General features: G+C 44.4%; 1 long non-coding RNA gene across 1 annotated transcript; it reads left to right on the top strand.

Annotated features, from left to right (window-relative positions):
* Window positions 1-10,113: 10,113 nt before the first annotated feature.
* LOC147356054 (uncharacterized) lies at window positions 10,114-13,209 on the top strand. The gene is made up of 2 exons (XR_015143840.1): window positions 10,114-10,177; window positions 12,902-13,209. It is a non-coding gene; the product is annotated as an uncharacterized LOC147356054 (long non-coding RNA).
* The last annotated feature ends 8,714 nt before the right edge of the window (window positions 13,210-21,923 follow it).

Genomic DNA, 21,923 nt, shown 5'->3' with positions numbered 1-21,923 from the left:
ACTCGTACTTAGGGAGGATCTAGAAACAGCTAGTCTGGTTCTCCTCTCACTTCTCTGTCTCCTCCAGAAGCTGCTCTGTACTTAGCAAGAAGTATGCATCAGGCAAGCTTTACTTTTGCTCTTCTTTTCACCTAATGGCTTATAGAATCAACCCTATATGAGAAGGAACACCATGAAGTTGAGGGCGATATAGCCTGGATTTGAATCTTCACTCTTTTACCTCCTATCAACATGTTAACATGTCACACTGGTCTTAAACCATTTAAAGGATTTATGAACCCCAAATGCTGTTAGAGATGAAAAAGATAATATAAATGAGTAAAGTTAGTGGTGAAGGACAATACTGGACATCGAAAATCAAAGATCTAAGCCTTCGTCTCAAGAGACTAGAAATAGAGTAGCAAATCAAACCAAAGTAACACACAGAAAAGGAGGAAATAAATAAAAGAGCAAAACCATCAATTAAATAAAAAATAAATATAAGTGAGAAAATCAACAAAACCTTCAAATTGGTTCTTTGAAAAGATTAGTATATATTTAGCAGAACTGATTAGGACAGAAGAGAAACAAAGATAAAATACTGACACCAGTAATTTTTAAAAATGATATCACTACTGAACTTGTGAATATTAAAATTTGTGTCCAGTTTTATTGAGATGTGATTAACATAGAGCATTGAATTAGTTTCAGATGTACAACATAATGATTTTATACACACACACACACACATTTTCTTTATTCGAGCATCTAGTGAGGGATACTTAGGGTTCTACTTCTTAGCGATTGTAAATAAACTAAGTAAACACTGCTTTTCAGTGGCTGCACCAGTTATCTTACAAACTTAAAAAAAAATAGCAAAAGAACATTAAGAACAACTTTATATTAAGAAAGTTGTCAATTTAGACTAAATAAATGCATTTCTTGAGAATACTCATCCAAACTTCCTCGACAAGAATTAGCAAAACTGCTTTCTTTTTTAACCTAAAAACTGATTCCGTAACTAATGATTCCATTCCTTCTCCTCTCAACCTTCCAGACCCAGATAGCTTTCATAAGAAGTAACTCTAGTCTTCTATTAACTCTCCCAAAGAATGAACAAAAGAAAATATCTTCCATTTTATTTTAAGAGGGCAGCACAGTCTTGTTATTGAAAGTTTACACTGGCATTACAAGGAAAGTACGAAAGAAAGCAAAAATGCTAAACAAAATATTAGCACTTATAAAGAAATATAAAAAGAATAATATGCTTCACGACATTACTCCAAGAATGCAAAGGAAGTTTACCATTCAAAAAGCTATGTATTCTACCATGTAATTGGGAGAGAAAAAAGAAACAGAGGCAGAGAGAGAGAGAGACAGACAGTAATCCTGTAATTATCTCCTCAGATCCAAGAACAAAAGAGATAAACGGAGTCATAAAAAAACTCAGTGAACTGGGAAGAGAGAGCCACTTCCTTAATCTAAAAAAAGGAGCTTCTATTTAAAAAAACAAAACAAAACCCTACAACCGATGCCATAGTTAATCACATAATATTGAAGCTTCCCCCTGAGTTTGGGGTTGAGAAACTGTTTCTCAGTATCATCATAGCTTTTCAACAGGGTACCGGAGGGCCATCCTAGTACAAGAAGGCAGGAAAAGGGATAAAGACATAGCTAGGAATGAAGGAAATACGGTCAAGTGTGTAGAAGGTCCAAATGCATCTACAAATTACTACAATTCACAAGTGAATTTAATAACACCGAAACTACATTTGCTGGATATGAAGTCATTATGTGAAAACCAGTTACACTTCTATGTATCAAGAGCAAATAGAAAATGAAAGCAAAAACACAGCACAATTACAGTAGTATCAAAAACGTCAAATATTTAGAGATAAATCTAGTAAAATTTGCAAGACACCTATAGTTAAAACAGCAGAACATTTCTGAGAAAAGCTGATTATCCAAATAAATGGAGATTATATACCACATTCATGGTTCAGAAGACAAATAATGTAAAGATATACATTTTCTCAAAATTGAAGTATATAACCTAATCTTAGTCAACATCTCAGAAGATATTTTCAGAAAACTGCCAAACTCTTTTTAAAGTTTATGAGGACTGGCGATCTGTTTCATATATGATAATATACATGTAGATTGCCAGTCCAGGTTTGATGCATGAGACAGGGTACTCGGGGCTGGTGGCCTGGGATGACCCTGAGGGATGGCATGGGGAGGGACGTGGGAGGGGGGTTCAGGATGGGGAACAGATGTACACCTGTGGGAGATTCACGTCAATGTATGGCAAAACCAGTACAATACTGTAAAGTAATTAACCTCCAATAAAAAATAAAATAAAATTTATGTGGAAATGCAATGGACCAAGCCTAGTCAAAGCAATCTTGTAAAACAATGCTGAAGGGCTTACAGTGTTAGATATCATTTTTTGGTAAAAGTATGGTAATTAAGTGGAGAAGGAAATGGCACCCCACTCCAGCACTCTTGCCTGGAAAATCCCATGGATGGAGGAGCCTGGTGGGCTGCAGTCCATGGGGTCGCTAAGAGTCGGACACGACTGAGCGACTTCACTTTCACTTTTTCACTGTCATGCATTGGAGAAGGAAATGGCAACCCACTCCAGTGTTCTTGCCTGGAGAATCCCAGGGGCAGGAAAGCCTGGTGGGCTGCCGTCTATGGGGTCACACAGAGTCGGATACGACTTAGCAGCAGCAGCAGTATTGGTATAAGAATGAACTGCCCAAAGAGCTCAAAAGAGTCCAGAAAACATCCCAAATACTGATTGTGTAACAGTTTATGACAAAGCTGCCACTCTAGTGATGGGATTTTTTTTTTTTTCAATTAATTGTGCTGGGTCAGTTGTATATCCATGCAGAAAAAAATATCCTGACCCATACATCAACACCATGGACAAAGAACAACTTCAGATGGATTATAGATCTGAATGTCAGAAGTTAAATTATTAACAAATAGTCCATAAGAAAGCAGCAGGATATCTTCATGAAGTTCAGATAGGCAGCAATTTTGTAAACTGGATGTGAAAGTTTATAGAAGTAAAAGCACAAAATGAATGAAAGGATGAAATGCATAAAAAATGAATGAAACTTGACCGCCCTGGTGGTGAAGCAGGGAAGAATCCGCCTGCCAGTGCAGGGGGCAAGGGTTCAGTCTCTGGTCCTGGAAGATTCTTCATACCTCAGAGCAGCTAAAGCTGGGCACCACAACTGCTGAGTCCGTGTACCTAGAGAATGTGCTCTGCAACAAGAGAGGCCACTGCAATGAGAAGCCCTCTTGCCGCAACTAGAGAAAGCCTGGGTGCAGCAATGAACACCCAGTACAATTAAAAAAAAAATTTTTTTTAATGAATGAATGAAATGAAAAAAAATGGTAAATTGGATTACAGTAGAAAGGAAAATTTTTGTTTACTAATTGAAAGTCACAGTCGTATCCAACTCTTTGTGACCCCATGGACTGTAGCCCACCAGGATCCTCTGTCCGTGGGATTCTCCAGGCAAGGATATTGGAGTGGGCTGCCATATCCTCCTCTAGGGGATCTTCCCAATCCAGGGATCAAACCCAGGTCTCCCGAATCGCAGGCAAATGCTTTACCATCTGAGCCACCAGGGAAGCCCCCCCTCAAAAAAAAAGGAAAATTTTTGTTCACTAAAAAACACTGTTAAGGAATAAAAATTAAGCTACATAGTAGGAGAAAAGGATTTGTAATACATACATCTCACAAAGTTTTATATCTCAAACATATAAAGATTTTCTACTAATAAACTAAGAAGGGAAGGACAGCTCAAAAAAGAATGGGTTAAAGACTGACATGTACTTTACAAAAGAAAATTGTCAACAAATTTATGGAAAGTACTCAATTTCATTCACCATCAGGGAAATGCCAATTAAAAGCATGATGGGAAACTCTTATACTCCTGTTGGAAGAAGGAAAATGGGAAGAAAAGGTAAAAGGGGGAAGATGAGAATTGGGAGTAATCAGAGTACTCACACACTTCTGAGGAGAGTGTAAACCGGCACAGTCATTTTGGAAATATTTTTGACAATAACTTAAGCTGAACTTCCCAGGACCCTCAGGAGACTGGAGTTTGATCCCTGGGTTGGTTAGATCCCCTGGAGGCAGAAATGGCAACCCACTCCAGTACTCTTGCTGGGATAATCCCACAGACAGTGGAGCCTGACCAGCTCCCATTCATGGGGTTGCAAAGAGTGACTCAGCATGCGTGCTGGAATTAAGCCATGCATACCATGTGACCCAGTAATTCTACTCTTTGGCTAATTCTCTTAAGGAAAATGCAGGTATGTTCACCAGAAAATGTGCACCAGGATGTCACAGCAGCATTATTCGCAATAGCCGAAAACTAGGGAAAACAGCAGGGTGTCTATCAACAGTGGAATGGCTAAACAAAATTGACGTATTTGTGAATGGAATTAGAATTCACAACCAGAATGAATAAGCTGCAGATCATCAGTACAATGTGAATGAATCTCAAAAATACAGTGATGTTTGGTAGAAGGCACACACAAAATTAACTGTGTATGATTCATGTAAAATTCAGCAACAGTCGAAAATAACCTAAGTGCCAGAGTCAAGGTAGCAATGACCTTGGGTGGGGGAGGGCGGGGGAGAGTACAGGGTGAGGCGGTGTTGCTAATGATCCGTTTTCTGCTGTGGGCACTTCTTTGTGAAAATTAACTTCTTATTAACGTTGTGAAAATTTATCAAGTTAAATTGCTTGCGTTTTTCAAAAAATACGCTAGTGGATGCCTTATGCCTTTAGAGCTGACATCCACGATTCAGCTTTATCGGGTTATTATTACGGAAAATGTGAAGCCCTAGTGTAGCACACAGTCTTGTAGTTTCTCGAGAGAAATTAAAAATGTGAATGTGGCAGTAAATCCTTCTCACATTTAAACGGTAACAGTTAATGCAGATTAAAACAACCACAAACACAATACAAACACCCCCTCAAAAAATGATTGCTGCAAAGTTTTTAAGCTGGCTTTGAAATCCACCTCCCAGCTGTGAAAGAGAGATACCTCTCTGCTCAACATTGGTTTCAACAATAAAAAGTTTTCCAAAAGTGCCTGGTGTGCAGCAAGTGACTGGCAAACGGTGGCTCTTGATCTGTTGCTACGGTTTTATTTATTTGTTCTTGGTTGCCCTGGGTCTTCGTTGTGGCTACCGGCTTTCTCTAGTTGCAGGGAGCTGTGGGGCGCCGGCTTCTCGCTGGTGGCTTCTCTTGTCTCAGCCTCTAGGAGCACAGGCTGCAGCAGTCGCAGCTCCTGGGCGCTAGAGCGCAAGCTCAGTAGCTGTGGTGCATGGGCTTGTTGCTCTGCGACAAGTGGGATCTTCTGGGACCAGGGCTCGAACCCGAGTCTCCTGCATTGGCAGGCGGATTCTTTACCACTGAGCCACCAGGGAAGCCCCATGGCTATTGCTTTCATTATTGTTGTTTGGAATCATAACCTGTCTCTTAAGATGTATCTTATTTATTTTGAGGGCTATTTCACCCGACTTTCACACTTTTACTACAATAGCATCACATCTAAGCAATACAGGGTGGGTGTTCAACACGAATTTGTGGCTTAAATATATTTGATTAATTTGGTGGGTTAGTTGACGACCTCTGTGCGCGTGCTCAGCTGCTTCAGTCGTGTCCAACTCTTTGCAAACCCATGGGCTGTAGCACACCAGGCTCCTCTGTCCATGGGGTTTTCCCAGCAAGAATATTGGAGTGGGTTGCCTTGCCCTCCTCCAAGGGATCCTCCTGACCCAAGACTTAGGGATCAAACCTGCGTCTCCCGCATCTCCTGCAGAGCAGGGAGGTCTTTTACGTGCTGAGTCATCGGGGAAGCCCAATAGTGACCTACGTCTATGTACTTAAAAGCCTTTGACATATTATTCAGTAGCATGTACTGTATCATGGAATATTGTATTAGTGTTAGGATTCTGGAAATTATGGAAAATGTTGAGGCTAATTATAGATGATTTAGACTAGCCAGAGAGGATTTTCAGGCAGCTGAGTCAAATACTATGTTGTTAAAATAGATGTAAAATGTGTTTCCTAAGCAGATGGCAAGAGGAAATTCACAATATCCTTCTGCGATTTATGGACTCTGTGTGGCCTTTTCAGCATCCCTTTCCAATAGTCCCAGCATCGTCTGCAGGGCAGGAGAGGGTCGTCTCACATGTGCTGCCTCTGACTCATCCTCTGAGCCTCCCTCGCCATCTTTGGTTCTCCTTTTCAGCTCTGGGGTCATCCCTCCTTCTCCAGTCCTGGCTGAAAGGTGCTCCTGGTCCCTGCCGCTGCAGATGAAATCCGCAGACACACCCACCGAGTCGATGACGTGCCCTGTTGAGGATGTTACTGTCCAAATCAAGGGCATCTCATCATAGCAGAATCAATCACCACTGTATCCTATGCTGGAGAAACGGCGATGCCCTGATGCTTTGTTACCAAAGCCACTTTCTGATTTCAGTTGTACATTTAGCTGTAATCCTCTTACCATTTACAGGAATCCTAGGGAGTTACACCGGAGCTAAGTCTAAGCATCAACCTATGATTCTATTCAGACAAGAGGGAAGTGGCCAGGGGGAGATACGGAGAGAAAAAAACACAGGAGCCCCAGAGACAAAGAGGGATGGACAAGCCTCATTAGCTGCAGGGAGAAGTGGCTTCAAAAGGGAGTTGATCTCACTGATGTGCTGATTTCAGGCTACCCACTGCATCTGACACAAACAAGCACAGACACGGGATCATTGAAGGGAAACTCAGAACTCTGTTGCTTAGACACTGGTATGGGAGAGGCTGATAGTGTGAGGGAAACTGACGTATCCCCCGGGGCCAGTGCAGCTCTAGAACCGGGCTGTGTTGACACTGTCCTTCTGCTTCACCTTCCTCCCTTCAAGGGAGATCAGAGACAGTGTTTTCCAGATTTGAACATCAGTGCATTACGACCTTAAAGACACCCGGTCCAAACCATTTGTTCTCCCAGTTACAAGGTCGACAGATCAGTTAAGTAATTTGTAGACATCACTTAACTAGTTAATAGCAGAAATGAGACTAGATTATATTAATAGATCTTTGATGCTTTTAGTTGAGGACTCCATCCACTACATCACTGTTAGGGAATTTTTCTGATCCTTACTTCAGAAAGAGTTTGCTCAGAAGGATGAATGAAGCAAACCAGAAAGAAAGACACTAACAATTGTGTCGTGTTACAATTTCCTACTTTTGCATGAGCTACCCTGAGTACATCAGCATGAACGGCAGTGATTACATTTTAATCCACTAAAGAAGAGGGTAAGAAAGTTATTCTTGTCCTGCTTGTTGCATGTTGCTAGGTTTTAAGAATTTATTTTTTATATTAATTGGAGGATAATTACTTTACAATATTGTGAAGGCTTCTGCCATATATGTTGCTAGTTTTTGGAGTATTTAAATTAACCACTTTGTAAGCGGGATCCACCTTGCAGCCATGGTGAACATCCAATAAATATGGCTGAAGATGTTAAAAATTAAGAATAAGTTTCATCATCGTAATAAACATGATGAGGAAAAGTATACACTGTATTACAATGTATTTTGAGCTTAATTCATTTCATAATTATGTATAATGATATGAAAACAAAGTGTGTGCAATCCACTTATAAGATATACCATGAGCTAAGAAAGCTAAAAGGCAGGTCTGTGGAAATGGGAAATGTGCAGATCTGCCTTTATGACAATGCTCTAAGTGAGTAAAAAGAGCCTCATTGAAAATGTAACAGTCAGTTTGACTTGCTCTTCTTATGGTTTGGCCTGCCTACAGCACATGAATAATTCTTTCCTAAGGTACAGAGGAAAATACAGTGCTGAAGGGCGGTATTTATTTAGAATTTCTAATTCTTTGAAATACAAACCACAAACTCAAATGCTATCCTAAGTGGAAAAGAAAAAGAAATATGGGTTTAAGTACAAGGTGAAAATAGTTCCATGCTTTTGCATGTTTCCTGAGAAAGTCAGTTTCATGCCTAGGTACTGTGTGTATAGAATGCTTCTGGTTAACAAGAACAGATTAAATAGGACGGGATTAAGGACAAAATGACTACGTGCTTTCTTACACTTTTGTGTTTTAAGATGATATAACACTCATTGTAAAGAACCAAGCAAAATTAACCCATACAAAGAAGAGGATAATGTCACCTGACAATCCAGAACTCAGAGATAATCCTTGTTTGCCTCTTGGCAAATAGTCATATCTGTCTATGATGTGCACACACACACACACACACGCACACACACACGCACGCACACACACACACACACAGATCTTTACATCAGTGGAAGCTGGCAAAGTGTGATTTTCAGAACCTACTTTTATGTTCATCAATAAAATGCACCCCTTTTATGGGAAGATGGGTAAGTTCACCCCTGAATGTGTGCATCTTTTAAACTTTTTATTTTTTACTGGAGTATAGACGATTAACAGCGTTGTAACAGTTTCAGATGCACAGCAGAGGGGCTCAGCCATACATGTAGAGCATTCATTCTCTCTCCAAGCTCCCCTCCCATCCAGGCTTCCATATAACATTGAATAACCCTGAGCAGAGTTCCCTGTGCCCATGACTATGTATATGTAGCATCTTTTTAAAACTGAGCTTCAGTTGTACATGCTTTCAATGTAGTAGCAAAGTGAATACTACTGGGTAATATGATGCTGAATGAAGACATTTTAGATGGTGAGTATCAAAGAGCTAGGACTAGATACTGTTAACTGGAAGGTAAATTTGCATGTTTGTTACATATATTCTTTTTCAAGTTTGTATTATGCAAATTCAATAAAAATACTTATATGGTGATCACCCGCATACTACACCTGCTGCTGCTGCTGCTGCTAAGTTGCTTCAGTCGTGTCCGACTCTGTGAGACCCCACAGACGGCAGCCCACCAGGCTCCCCCGTCCCTGGGATTCTCCAGGCAAGAACACTGGAGTGGGTTACCATTTCCTTCTCCAGTGCATGAAAGTGAAAAGTGAAAGTGAAGTAGCTCAGTCGTGTCTGACTCTTAGCAACCCCATGGACTGCAGCCCACCAGGCTCCTCCATCCATGGGATTTTTCAGGCAAGAGTACTGGAGTGGGTTGCCATTGCCTTCTCCGCATACTACACCTAGACTCATCAATTTTTAACATTTGGCTTTATTTTCTTTGTCTGTTATCTATCAATCTCTCAATTTAATCTCTTTGATGTTTTATTCAGAAGCATTATAAAAACAACATGACACTTTGCTATTAAAGACTTCAGCCAGGGTGTATGAAAATTATTAACAGTCTCCCGCACTCACATTTGTATCGTCGGTTACCACCACCACATACCTAGCAAAATGACCATACAAGCCTGAATATCATCTAATATTGAGAATTGACTTTTTCTAAACGTCAATTTTCAAAAGCTAGTAGCAAAAAAAAATCCCTTTTAATTGCAAATGGACACACAACTGTTTAGAAAAAAAACTCTCATTTAATTCCGAATGGACAGACAGCTGCGTATGGATGGGCACACTCTCCTTTGCACTCAGTTTGCTGTGGCCATCTAGTAGCTACAGTGTGTCAGTGTTGGTGAGCTTCCGCTGTTTCCACCACTGGTACAGAAGCCCACCTGTCTGTGGGAGTCACTCTTTATTCAGAAACCCAAGAGTCATGCACATCCTTTAAAGCACTACCCCAGACCATAAGGCAGAGCATCGCTGTATTCAAGCACAATACAATATGGACCTGGTTCCTGTATTTCAAAAACACAAAAGTCAAAGTAAACGTCGAAGAAAAGCTGGCTGATTCATTTGGATCTTATTCATTTGGAAATGTGGGCATCAGGAGCATAAATCCTACAGAATGAATTGGTTTCTTTCAGCAGTCTTTAATCAGGTGACTAGGATTAGAATATATACTCTCCTTCATCATATGCTTTAGACAGTAAGTCATTTTGCCACTGGCATTGACCTGTTCAATCTCCCAGCCCCTTCTTCCTTTGCGGTCATCACCTTTCATGGAGGGGACACGGCGCCATGGTAACAGGTGAGCGGCTCTCTCCTCCCTTGTACGTAGCAGACATTTTAGTCCACTCGAGGAGCCCTCAAAGCATAGCTTCTTATTCAAATGAGGAAGGATCCCTTCCAGAGGTAGGCTGTGTGTGTCAGCTAAAGGCAGGGATGGGTGTGAGCCCCAGGGGTGTGTCAGGGGGCTGCCTGGGGTGTCTGCCCAGCCCCGCTCCCCTCCACGTGCCACTGGAGCGCACCCCCAGGTGGGCAGGGCCAGCGGCCCGCCGGCTCCTCTGGGTCCAGGCAGCCAGAGAGGCCGGGCTTCGGGAGGGACAGGACAGGGAACCTGCGAGCATCTCACCTGCTCTTCATGGCAGGGGAAGTGCTCGCAGGGCCTGGAGGGGCTGCTCCAAGGCGCTCTGAGCTGTGGGTGGGCAAGGCCCCCTGCAGGGAGACCCAGGGCCACCTTCCCATTGTTCACGGCCCCCGGGCCTCCGCTTCTCTCTGCTTCTAACTCAGCGGCAAAGTCGTCACGGCTCTGTGGCCCCAGTGTTCACAGCACATGCTTTGCAGCTGCACCACCGCGGAGGCGGGGAGGGGAGGGGAGAAGGGAGGAGGAGGGGGGAAGGGAGGAGGAGGGGGGAAGGGAGGAGGAGGGGGGAAGGGAGGAGGAGGGGGGAAGGGAGGAGGGGGGAAGGGAGGAGGAGGAGGGGGGGAAACAGGGGAGCTTTGCAGACTGAGCTCACTTCCACCCACATCAGAGGCAGCAAGGAGGCTGTGGGGAGCTGCACTTGAGCCCTCCATTAGCTGTTTCACATCTTCTAGACCGAAATGCCACTTCCTACGCCATGTGCTGCGGGGGCCACGTGGACGCGGTGCAGAGAGACCTGCCCTGAAAGTGCTCAGGCGGTGGGGAGCCGTCCTTGCTCACCCCGGCCTTCCCAGGGACCTTCTGCAGCAAACAAACTCAGACCCTCTATCTGTCCCGGGATGTCATGGCCCTGGACCTGTTTCACGGGCTTGGAGGAAGAAACAGTAAAGGAAAGACCAAGAAATAAGAGAAAGAAAAGAGAGAGAGAGCATATATCAACCAAAGGCTTGTTAGGGAGGCGATGACATAAAGAACATAAAAAGCAAACAATAAAAAAGGGAAGTTACCAAGTTGCACATTCTTGAGGGAAAATGGAAATGAGTTGGTAGCAGAGAGGAAGAAAAAAGGAAGCATGTATAAGACAAAACAGAAGCTGGGATTGAAGGCCAATGGGGAGATGATTTCAGTTACCCACGTGTGCCCGATGGCCTGCTCGTCTGGCTGGTATAAGCCTGGGAGTAGCCTGGGAATTTTCCATGTCACCCCCTCCTGTTGACAGTCTCTGATGCATTGAGGAAGCATCCTGAGAAGCTTTGGCTGCTGGTTCCCACCCTCATCCCTGCAGCCTTGCCTTGGTCCAGGCTCCCATCCTGGTGACATGAGGCTTGTCCCCCAGCCTCAGTATTGACAGACCAGTTTACCAAAAGGAAATGTTAGAAGGCTCTGAAGATTTTTCACTGCCCACTGGCTGAACTCCAAACCGCTGGTGTCACATCCAGAACCCTCCGTTACCCAAGAAGGGCCCATCTCTCCAAACCCCTCCCTGCACATAGCAGCTCAAGGAAATGTTAGAAGGCTCTGAAGATTTTTCACTGCCCACTGGCTGAACTCCAAACCGCTGGTGTCACATGCAGAACCCTCCGTTACCCGAGAAGGGCCCATCTCTCCAAACCCCTCCCTGCACACAGCAGCTCTGTGACCTAGAGACCTCTGCAGGTCTTCAAACAAGGAGCTTTGCTGAGAACTGGGGACAGGGCGGGTGTTCCTGCCGCCGCTCCCCCGCCCAGCTCCCTCTCTGCTCAGGGCACCTTCTGCCGTCAACTCAGGCATGGTTGTCACTTCCTCCTTCAGGCCGCCGTCTTGTTCCCCTGTTATCATACAACGTTTGAATTATTTGTTATTTTGTGTGTTTTTGCTACTAGACGGTAAGCCGCTGGTGGCGGTGGATTTTGTGCCTACCTGTTTTTGTGTTCTTACGGCCTGTCACCAATGCCTGGAATATCCTTTATGTAATTCTGAAAGTATTGCTCAAAGGGTAAATAAATGAATATCCAGACTGCCAGAAAGGCTTTTCCCATGTTGTGTCTCAGGGCACCTTCTGATGCAACTGTCAAAAAAATTGGACTTTAATTAAGGCAAAGAGAGAATTTGGGGGCTAACATAAGCTAGAACACTCAGGAATGTTATTTTGGCTTTGCTGGGTCTCCTTTTTTTCAGCTGTGGTGAACGGGGCTCCTCTCTAGTTGCAGCGTGCAGAGGTACCGCACTGGCTTCTCTTGTGGAGCACGGCTCTAGGGCGCCTGGGCTCCACAGTCGCGATGTCTGGGCTCTAGAGCACAGGCTCAGTACTTTGGCGCTTGGGCTTCGTTGCTCTGTGGCATGTGAAATCTCCCCGGCTCAGGGGTCGAACCCGTGTCTCCTGCATTGGCAGGTGGATTCTTTACCCCTGAGCCACTAGGGAAAACCCCGCATAGCTTTAAATGTGATGTTTAAATGGAAACTGCTCGTTTTGATAATAGAGTTGTATCTACAGCACCAAGAAAACTACTTACTTTGATCAATACGATCAAAATTGTTGACTCACAGGGCCCAAGAGAAAGGGGGATCTGTGAAGACAGGCTACTGAGATGGTCTCCAAGTTTTCAAAAATAGTCAATGTCGCTTTTCATTGCTGTTTTTGCTATGAGTCATCCCGGTTATCTGTCGCTGCTTAAGGAATGATTCCCAAAATTAGGGCTTAAAATGATTTATTATTATCATGTCTCATGCTCTAGGAACCAAGAACTTGGCAAGAGCACAGCCAGATGACTCATCTTGCCCTGATAGCTGGGGCCTCATCCGGAATAACACACATGTCAAGGACTGGAGCAGCTGAGGGCTGGGTGAGCACCTTTTCTCTCTCCAGTGCAGTCTTGCAGCCTGCTGTGTCATGAACTAAGAATGCCCATGAGCTAAGCACAGTTTTAAAATGTATTAATGTTTTAAAAAGAATCTGAAGAAGAATAAAGCCCCATGAGGTCTGAAAGTTATATGAGATTCAAATCTGTAGCCATAAATAAAGCTTCATTCACACGGCAACACACACTTGTTTACATGTTGTCTACTCCGTGCAACTCTGTATCTTGAAAAATTTGCTGGTAAATGACCTCCACGTGTGGCTAACATGGGCTCAAGGCTTCAAGGGTGAGCGTTCAAGAGACAGGACGTGGAAGCTGCTATTTTCCCAAAGTATCTCCTCTTGTTCAAAGCTTGCCAAGGATAGTGTGACCTCCTTCATCTCTCTCACTTGACCTACCGCCTTTTCCCAAAAGAGGAGATTTTTGGAAGGTAGAGGACATTTATTGAATTATTTTTCCCTAAGTCAGTGAACATGTGTGCAATTGCGCTCCACTTGTTAAACCGAAGACATCTCTTTGCCTTGATATCAAGCTTGAGGGGGAAAAAGCTCATTCCATCTTACTTCATCTTCAGTTTGGAAATGAGGATCCAATGGAGAAGTGGAGATTTTAGAATTCTAATTGCTCTCGGTGTTTGGACCCCATCTAATTAACTTGAGAGCTTTGTGTTTCTGGTCTTACCATGGGGCACATTCACGATTCACCCCGTTATTCCCAACAAGGGTGACTGGCTCCTCTTTAATGGAGAAGTCGCTGATGGTTACATAAGTCCCCTCGACTCCTGCTGCGTGCCAGATCACGGCGAGCTGGGGTTGGAGTTTTATTACCTGGTCACCCTTTCGTGTGTTCAGAGTGGAGGGTGGAGTCTCAGTGTGGTTCTACAAAGTGCGAAGGTGACTTCCTTGGGCAGTTTTCCCAAAACACAATACTTCTCCCCAAAGAAACAAAGGTCAAAATCCTGCAACCATCTGTCCATCTGAGCCAACTGATTACGTATGAAAGCGAAGTCCTTTGACTTCAAGTCACAAGTGCCTCCAGCAGGCCTGGTGGCAGATTCCTTCAGATTAGTGATTCTCAAACACTTGAACCGGGTTATTAAATTGTTAATAAGAGATTAGAAAAGATGTGCTTGCAGATTTTTGAAACTCACGTTTACACAGTTACAGCTTATTTTGGAAATCGGACTAAAATCTCATTTGGAAAAAGCATTTTCAGTTTTGCCCCTCTTGCCACTATTGTGTGTGTGTGTTGCTCAGTCATGTCAACTCTTCATGACCCGGGGACTGTAGCCCCCAGGCTCCTCTGTCCATGGGATTCTCCATGCAAGGATACTGGAGTGGGTTGCCAGATCCAGGGGATCTTCCCAACCCAGGGATCGAACCCGAGCCTCCCACATTGCAGGCAGATTCTTTACCATCTGAGCTACCAGGGAAGCCCTTGCAACTATTAAGTTTCATTAAAAACTACATTAAACTTTTCCCAAATGGCATGATGATGGATTTAAGCCTCTAAATTAGAGCTAAAAGCAATTTGTTATTATCTTATCACATTATCTACGGAAGCTAATATGTGACAGATAATATTATGGGTAGAAAATGATGGAGTTTTGCCCTTAAGTAAAAAATAAAAGAGTGGTTAACTGAGAGCAAGTAAGTGGTCAGAGAGCAAATAAGCGGGAAGCTCAAGAATAGCAACAAGTTCTCTGTTGGATCAATGCAGATCCCAGGCTGTGTTCTCCAAGGAACTGACGTTTCATATACAGGCCATGGTGCCAGAGGCTCAACATTCATTTCATTTAGTTCATGTTCCAATTCAGTAAAGTAGTGTCTACCATTTTATACCGAGAAAGCCGTGCTAAGAAAAAGCACCATTACGTGTAGATAGCAAAGTAACTTTTACACAAAGGTCTCCAAACTTGGTGGCAGCTATTACGTTTTTAGGAAAGAAAGCTTACTCCAAAGTGCAAGCTGTCAATATACTATGCTGTCTCTAACAAAATTATATGTGTTAAGGTTTCCTCACGTGGGAAAAACAAACGCACATCTTCCACTTACTCATTTAATCCTCTTCTTGTTCATGTATACCACCACACCCTCCCTCATGGACATGAACTGCACACTTTCCAGAAGACAGGCACTGGGCTTCCCTGGAGGGCCAGTGGTGAGATTCTGCACCTCCAATGCAGGAGATGTGGGTTCGATCCCGGTTGGTGATCTAGGGTCCCTCATGCCGTGCGGTGAGGCCAGGAAAAAAAAGAGTAGGTGCTGTGCCTGGCACCAGTGATTCAGTGGTGGGCAAGGTGAGCAGACCACCGCCCTTATGGGGTTTACATCCAAGTGGGGAACATGGATGAAATCCCAATTATTGAAAGACGTTACAAAGGGAAAGACAGAGGGGCTGAAATAGAGGAGAGAAGCAGAGTTGGGGTCTTCTTTAGGAAGGATGGTTTGGAAAGGCCTTTCTGATAGTCAAGCCATGATGTGAAACAAAGAAGTGTAGTGGTCGATGAACGAGTTGGAAAAGAAGTTCCAGACGTGAGGCAGAATGAGAGAAGATAGTTTATTAGAGTGGGAGACGCTGTTAGAACAGCAGCAGGCTCAAGGGAGAGCCGAGCCCTTTAGCAGGCTAGTAGCCAATTCTTAAACAGCCTCAAGACACAGAAGAATTGATGTTTTTGAACTATGTTGGTGTTGGAGAAGACTCTTGAGAGTCCCTTGGACTACAAGGAGATCAAACCAGTCAACCCCAAAGGAAATCAGTCCTGAATATTCATTGGAAGGACTGATGCTGAAGCTGAAGCTCCAATACTTTGGCCACCTGATGCGAAGAACTGACTCATTGGAAAAGACCCTGATGCTGGGAAAGATTGAGGGCAGGAGGAGAAGGGGATGACAGAGGATGAGATGGCTGGATGGCATCACCAACTTGATGGACGTGAGTCTGAGCAAGCTCTGGGACTGCTGATGGACGGGGAAGCCTGGCGTGCTGCAGTCCACGGGGTCACAGAGAGTCGGACACCACTGAGCGACTGAACTGACTAATCAAGAAGACACAGACAATTCCTATTGGAAGGGTGGCATTAGGTGATTGATTGGGATGTCATAGGGTGGGTAATAGGTGGATATTTTACCTGATATGGGGTCAGGGAACTGACCGGTTTAGATCCTGAGGCTCATGGAAACAGTCACTATGGGGCTTGGTCAGTTCCAGAGATTTTTTTTTTTATCCTCTGACCTTGGTACAGGGTTCCAGAAGAAAGATTTGGTGATGGGAAGTAGGAGGGAAGGAGTGTAGTTCAAGTTAACCGCATACGTCATGGCCAACGTAAGGGGAGAACAAACAAGGAAGCGTGGAACAAACAGTCCACGGGATTAAGTGTGAGACCCAGGCTGGAATTTTCAGGACTTTGTAGGCTCTCCTAAGGGGTTTGAATTTTATTTGAATTGCAAACAGGACCTTTAAGCAGATTGTATGCAAGGACCTATCGCAGGCTTATTTACATTTTAAGAGATTCTCTTGCTGCCCTTGTGGAGGATGGGTTTGAGCAAAGAGTGGAAGCTGAGAGCTGGGTTAGGAGACCTTGCAGGTTCTCCAGGAGAAAACCGGTGTCATACCGACACGGCAGTGGCGCCAGTGGGAAGAAGGACATGAGAGGAATGCACGTTTTAGACCCAGGATTGAGAAAACTTACTTCTGGACTGGACTTGGCCATTTGAGATGAGCATGGAAAGTGAGGCTGATCTCCAGGTACCTGGCCTGAGTAGCTGGGTAGGTTGCGGTGCCCTTCACTGGGGCAGGGCTGTACGTGGGGCAGGAGGGCGGGATATGGGGGGAGCATGGAGAGTTCAGGGTACTCGTGTCTGTTGGTGGAGCACAGTCCTGTCATATTAGGCAGTAGAAATGGGCACAGAGGTAAAGTTTGGGTCTCGGGTAGAAAATACGGATGAAGATTTGAATCAGTGGATGTCCACGGCATTTTAATTCACAGGAGTCAGTCTGACTGTCTTGGGAGAAAGTGTGGGGGAGGAGCAGGGCCATGAACTGCAGTGGTTAGCAGGTGGATAGAAGAGACTGGACATCAAACCCCGGAAAAATTGCGTTATATGTGTGTCTGCACTGTTTACTACTTCTGAGAGACACGAAGGTAGGTTTGATTGGAAACGTTTCCTGATTCTGGGATTTTTCCGTTTGAGTCGCATAGAATTATATGAGCTTGCATATAAAATCCTTTAGTGTGGAGTTGTGGGAGATTGGGTGGGGTTCAAGCGTTCAGGACTTGGGTTCAAATTCAAGTTCTGTCTCTTACAGTGTTAATAAACTGGGGGAAGTTTCTTTACTAATCTGAGCCTGAGAACGTGCTGACATATACTACTTGCCTCATGCTGGTGCTCTGACCCTGTGAGAAAATTCATGTTAATGTGAGAATAGTTTTTGATGAATGTATTATGCTATTACTGCTATCAGTAGTGCTAAGAGAGAACGTAACGAATTAAAGATGACTCTCCCCTCTTGGCTCTTTAAACATAATCTTGTTCCATAAAATTGTCCAGGTTCATGGCATTTTCCCATTTTCACTCCAGTTCATTCCCTACTGTGCTGCCTTTCTTATCTTGCTTAATTTACGATGATTTTTTTTTTTTTTTGCTGTGAAAATTTACTACCTTAAATAATAAAGTGAAGGTCACTCTGTTGTGTCCAACTGTTTGGGACCCGATGGACTGTAGCCTGCCAGGCTCCTCTGTCCATGGCATTCTCTAAGGCAAGAATACTAAAGTGGGTTACCACTCCCTTCTTCAAGGGATCTTCCCAGCCCAGGGATCAAACCCAGGTATCCCACATTGTAGGCGGTTTCTTTACCATCTGAGCCACCAGGGAACTCCAAGAATACTGGAGTGGTTGCCTATTCCTTCTGCAGGGAATCTTCCCAACCCTGGAATCAATCCGGGGTCTCCTGCATTACAGGCAGATTCTTTACCAGCTGAGCCACCAGGGAAGCCCCCTACATAGTAAATATACTTTCAATTCATAAAAAAAGAAATATGGTGTCGAGGTTATCTGACAGGTGATAAGGGGTCACAAATGCTATGCTTCTCCTATAAGACAAGTAACATTTTTTTTAAATTAATTTTATATTGGAGTATAGTTGCTTTACAATGTTGTGTTAGATTCTGCTGTGCTGCAAAGTGAATCAGCTATAAGTATACATATATCACCTAGTTTTTGAATTTCCTTCCTTTTTAGGACATTGCAGAGCACTGAGTGGAGTTCCCTGTGCTGTATGCTAGGTTCTCCTTAGTTAGCTAATAAATAACATTTTACAGATGATATACCTTTGGCAGCCACAAAACCCAATGCTTAACAATCATCTAAAGAAAATAAAAACAATTCTTAAGATCTAAGCATGTCCTGAAGATTTGAAAAGTCTTAAATTCATCAAAAAAAAAAAAATCGAACGCACACATGTGTACACACATATATGTTTGCTCACGTTTAAGTCACACAGCATGTTATGTTAGAGTTCCTGTGCATTTGTCCTCCCTGGCTGGAACTCCTGCAGTGTTTAGCTTGAAAGTGTGTCAGTTGCTCAGTCATATCTGACTCTTTGCAACCCTAAGCACTGTAGCCCACCAGATTCCTCTGTCCATGGGATTTCCCAGGCAAGAATACTAGAGTGGGTTGCCATGCCCTTTTCCAGGGGATCTTCCTGACCCAGGGATTGAACCTGGGTCTCCTTCATTGCCGGCAGATTCTTTACCACCTGAGCCACCAGGGAAGCCCGAACTCCTCTAGGGCGTGGATAATATCTTACTCACTTTTATTTGCACTGTACTCTACACACAGCAGTATTTTTTATTTTTTCCAACACTCTCTTGTTTCTACTTCCAAGTTCTCCTCAACATTTTTTTCCCTTATCTAAACCTAAGGTATTTTTGGAAAAACTCTAGCTGTCCTCCCAAACTTATATGTGCTCTCTTTCCCATAGTATAGAATTGTTGCCTGCAGTTGGAGACTACATTTTCCCATTGCCCTTCCCCAACCGTATCTGGCTCTGACAACATTACAAATCATGGTCAGTGGAGTGGGTGGCAAAGTGTGATTTCCAGGCCAAGACCTCAAAGCCCTGTGTATGACGTATCCACGCTGTCTTTACCCTTCTGCCACCGAACGCCAGCAACTCCAAGGCCAGGGAAGTGTGAAGCGGCAAGACGGAAAGGATCTAGTCCCTGAAACACCGTGTGGGGAAGATCGACTTCCAACCTGGGGACACTGGACGTGAACCATCCTGTGAGGCAGAACTAAGCTTTCACCGTGTTTGAAAAAGCCTTTATAGATTTGAGGTCTCTTTGATCCAGCAGGAAAAATTAACCCTAACTAATGGGGTACTAGTGACTCAGATGGTACAGCGTCTGTCTGCAGTGCAGGAGACCCGGGTTCCATTCCTGGGTTGGAAAGATCCCCTGGAGAAGGAAATGGCAGCCCACTCTAGTATTCTTGCTGGAAAATCCCATGGACTGCGGAGCCTGGTAGGCTACTGTTCGTGGGGTCACAAAGAGTTGGACACAACTGAGCGAGACTTCACTTTCACTTTAACGGAGTGCTTATTACTGTTAAAAGGACTTCCGTCAAAACACAGCTACAACTTTTGGAAGATGATTTTGGTTTTACATGCTCTTTTGTTTCTTCCTGGATACAGAGCATAAAATGAACTTGTCTTGGTAAACAGGAAGAATAAGGTGCCCTACTCAGCAAGCACAGATCTTCCTCCACTTGTGATGGGCTTACGTCCTGATAAGCTCACTGTAAGTTGAAAATTTCACAAGTCAAAATGCGTTTCGTACATCAAACCTACTGAACATCGTAGCTGAGACTAGCCTGCCTCTGCTGTGCTCAGAACACTTGCATTCTGGCCTGCAGCTGGACAAGGTGATCTAACACAAAACCTAGTTTATAGTGAGGTGTTGAACGTCTCCTGTAATTGACTGGATACTGTTCTGAAAGTGAAAAGCAGAATGGTTGTGAGTGTATGACTTGTTTACCTTCGTGATCTCATGGCTGAATTGGAGCTAACGTTGCCACAGCCCAGCCTTCAGAGAGAGTATTGTATAATGTATCGTTGGCCTGGGAAAAGATCAAAATTCAATATCTGAAGTATGATTTCTGATGAATGCATATCATTTTTGCACCATCATAAGATCAAAAAAATGGTCAAGCCAAACCATCATGAGTTGGGGACTGTCTGTACAGCAGATATGATTCTGTGACTTTAATTCAGGTATCCTCAGGTTGTCACACTTTTTTATTTTTCTGTAACTCAAATTTAACCTGTTACCCACTTTATACCAGGAAGGGTGGAAACTTGAATCCTCACCTCAGGGCTGCACTGAAGTCCTGAGAGTCTTAGGCCATCCAGAAACATCAGGAAGGACTTGTGTGTTTATTTATTTATTCATTTAACAAGTAATGAGCGCTCACCTCTGCCCACGCGCTGGGGGTGCAAACCGCATGGGACATTTGGCTTGGTGGTGGAGAAAGAAATTAACCAAACAATTACCCAAACAGTATGACTGTGAAGATGAAATAAACGCTGGGATGGTAATGGTAGGTTATTTGGTCTAATCAGAGACGTAAAGGAATGCTCGCCAACATAGGGGTGCCTGGTCCTACCTGTAGGATTCAGAGTGTTGACAGGTGGAGAAGAGGACATTAGATGTAAAATCTCTTACCTGGGAGAAACTATGGTAAACAGGAAGGTGTGAGCCAACGTCTGTACCACTGGGGTGAAGAGATGGTGAAAAATTGGGTTGTAGAAGAAGCAGAAATTTGGGTCATGCAAAGCCACTGAAGGTCCTCTTAAGCATTTTTCTTTTAACCCTAAATTCTGTGAAAAATATTGACAGGATGAAGGGCTGGTGCCTAAGATATAATGTCATTTCGAAAAGACCTCGCTGATTACAGAGTGGAGAATGAATTGGGGAGTAGGAAATGTTGTTAGAGCAGAAACAGGCAGAGCCGTGAAGAGCTCATCTTAATTGCGTCTTCACGAGGTGGAGGTCCCCTGGCTGGTGAGGTTGATGGAGAGAAATGGAAGATACACTTAGGAGATCACATGGAGAGGAGTTAGTGATGGACTGGAGGAAGTGAGTTTCAGGAATGACACCGAGGTTTCTATTTTCACAGCAGGGTGGCTGGGAGTGCCACAGGCCGAGGTGGGAAGCTCTAGCACAGAAGCGCGTTCCGGGGAGAACGGCTGAGAGTTTGCTGCCTGCTGTCTCCCGCAGATGATCCCCGACGATCCACTCGGTCAGTTTTCTGAGCCTGTCAGGCGCCTTACTGTACTGGCTGGCTGTCCTGCCAGAGTCCTCATCATTCTGCTAGGATCTCTCAGTGGCATGTTAGGACACAGCCCTGCTCCAATGACATGGGTGAGCGTGAAGCAGACAGAAGTCAGAGGAAGGGATCGACCGAGGCCAGCCCGCAGGGAAAGCTGGCCTGGGTCTCTTACACACCGGCTCACAAAGTCACACCGCCCACCCTTGTCTCTCCTTCGTCCGCAGAGAAAGCTGGCTTCTCAGAAATCACGTTTGCACTAGGAAGCAGCGTGCACAACTCAGTGACCCAAGTGGCAGGTTTTCTCACCCGTCTAGTTCTCAGAAGCAGCACCCGCGACGCGTCGAGTTAGGCAGGCTTGCAGCCACCTAGCTTTCAGTTCATCGGTTTGCAAGAAACACATGGGATTTAGGAATCTGCAGCACTGCCCTGGTTCCTCCCGATCAACGTGCCCCGGAGGACACTTGGCGTGAAGCAGTCCAGGCGCTGGTGTCACACGAGTGTGCCTAGTGCTCAGGGCTGTGGGGAGACGGCTGGACCAGAGGGCTCCCCGGAGGAGGCGGCCTCGGGC

The sequence above is a fragment of the Bos grunniens genome, chromosome 16, assembly GCF_055505025.1.
Source record: "Bos grunniens cultivar Pamir isolate PY7600 chromosome 16, Bosgru_T2T1.0, whole genome shotgun sequence".
Taxonomy (NCBI): domain Eukaryota; kingdom Metazoa; phylum Chordata; class Mammalia; order Artiodactyla; family Bovidae; genus Bos; species Bos grunniens.
The sequence above is the reverse complement of the archived record's forward strand: the minus strand, read 5'-3'. Positions and strand labels throughout refer to the sequence as shown.